We start from the raw sequence: 2,534 nt of genomic DNA on the forward strand, positions 1-2,534 counted from the left end.
CTGCTGATATATAAATTATATGATTTCGCTTAATATTAGCCTGAGACATCTAACTTCTGCAGAACATTTATAGCATAACAGTTTTCATCATAGGTCACCCCAAATTTGTATTATTAGCAATTTTATAGAGTTTTAAGATCTCTCTAGAGCCATCAACAAAACCTTTTATAAAAGAAATTTTTGAAACTATAAAAAATGGAAATAATCATATAGTAAGACACTCTATGCTTTATTCAGTTTCAGAAAATATCAGCTTTTTGCCAATGTATTAGATGTATTCTTCTTCCCAAAATATATTTTTAAAATACTGGCCTACTTTTAAATAATCCCAGACAGTATGTTATTTCAAATTTCCATACATCTCCTTTGCTCGTAAACACCTATATAGTGTAATAGACTTTTTTCCTTTTTTTGGTTAATTAACATGACTTTATTGATTTTTAAAATTAACATTAATTTTTAGGGTGGCACCTGTGGCTCAGTGAGCAGGGCACTGGCCCCATATGCTGAGGGTGGCAGGTTCGAACCCTGCCCCAGCCAAACTACAACAAAAAAAATAGCTGGGTATTGTGGCAGGTGCTTATAGTCTTAGCTACTCGGGAGGCTGAGGCAGGAGAATCGGCTAAGCCCAGGAGCTGGAAGCTGCTGTGAGCTGTGACACCATGGCACTCTACTGAGGATGACATAGTGAGACTCTGTCTCTAAAAAATAAATTAATAACTTAACATTAATTTTTAATACCATCTGTCATCAAATTCATGTTTAAATTTTCCTCATTGACTCATAGAATTGATTGTACACTTGCTTGATTCAAATCAGTCTTCAAACAAGGTCCAAATATTATGGTTTTTGTTATGTTTTTTAAATCTCTTTTATTCTGTCTTATACTGGTGCTCCTCCCCGTAATTTTTAAAGTATTTCTTGAAGAAATAAATTTATGTGTTGTGCAGAATCTCCCATATTCTGTTTTTTGTTGATTGCTTCTTGATTGCATGCTTTAACTTATTCCTCTGTCCCTTTAATTTCTGGTTTATTAGAAGTTACATACAGAGGCTTGATTGCATGCAGGTTGTGGTTTATAGACTAGGACAATTCACAGATAGCTATATGAACCTCCTTTACATCACTTCATGGAATGCATACTGTCAGTTATCTCCAGTTGTGATGCTGAAATAGAATTGTATTCAGACTCGTCATCCTGCCCCACTCACTGCTTCAACATTTCATGTAGGGTCCTAAGCCCTAATGCACAGTGAGTATGCCTCTTCTAAATGACCACCAAAGGTCTTGAATCTTGGTTTTTATAAGTTGGGAAAATGATTTCAGTGTGTCTCAGTTTTTCCCAGGTAAAGAATAGGGATAAAAATAGTCTGTTATTAACCTTATAGGACTGTTTGTGAGACCACATGAAAAACACTGAGATAGTGACTGACACATGGAAATTCTTTGTAAGGGTTTGTTTGTTTGTTTTCATTGTCATCATTGCTACAATCCATTGCAATGTTAAGTCATTTCCTTTAATTTGCATAGCATTCCTCTTTTCCAACTCACTCTTCTCAACTTAATTATTATACAAAACTTTGGTAAAGTCTGGCAACACATACTTTAGAGTACTTGAAACTTTGGGGGAGATAGGAGTTAAATCAATGCCCTGAGATGGATGGTTACAAAAAGGGATTAGTCCATGTAGGAAACAATGCACAATGATTATCAATAATTTAGTGGAAACAGGAAATAGGAGGTAAAAATAATTAGGAAATACCTAAATCCCCCATAATTTCATGAAATATTGGGACCATCTACTCTCACTGTTTGAGTGGTTATAATCAATCTTAAGTCTGGAAGACAAGATCTATCTAGGACACTGGAGAATCACAAGAAGAAATGTGTTCACAGGACAAATTAATACCTAAGTGGTTATTACCCACTGGAATGACTCGAATCTCTTAATTTTTTTACGGTTAGGTTGTTGGAATTTTTAAACTTAAAAATATGCAGTATTCCTGATGTAAACTATTTTAGGTTGCTCAAGACAAACCACAGGGCAAACAAAAATGCATGAAAAAGAAAGATTTGTGTTTCTAGGAGGTCTTGATTTTTCAAGAAGAAGAAAAATGTTTAATGTTGATTTTGCTTAAGGGTTTTATCTTAAACATTGTCTATCATTCTGCCATCATAACATAAACTATGTGGCAGATTGATTAGTATATTATTGTTCTTCTGTTTAAACTTCAAAAGATTAAAGAGAAGTAAACACTAGTAGGATTATATAGTTGTTGTAACATGAAAGTGTAAGTGTGCTATCTGAACTGAAATATCTGGGTTTGTGCAGAGTTTCAGTTGTTTTTGTGTCCATTATGTCATTAAATCTTCAGGATAATAATGTGAGGCTAACAAATTAGGTGAGGTGCTTGGTGAGAGAGCAGCTTACAGAGGTCTGATGACATGGTCTTTCCACCACAGAGTTGATTTCAAAGGAAGGAGATTCCTGACCACGCTTCCATTAGTTGCCCTGTGCACTTTCATCATGGCCC

Source organism: Nycticebus coucang, chromosome 14 (assembly GCF_027406575.1).
Source record: "Nycticebus coucang isolate mNycCou1 chromosome 14, mNycCou1.pri, whole genome shotgun sequence".
Lineage (NCBI taxonomy): Eukaryota > Metazoa > Chordata > Mammalia > Primates > Lorisidae > Nycticebus > Nycticebus coucang.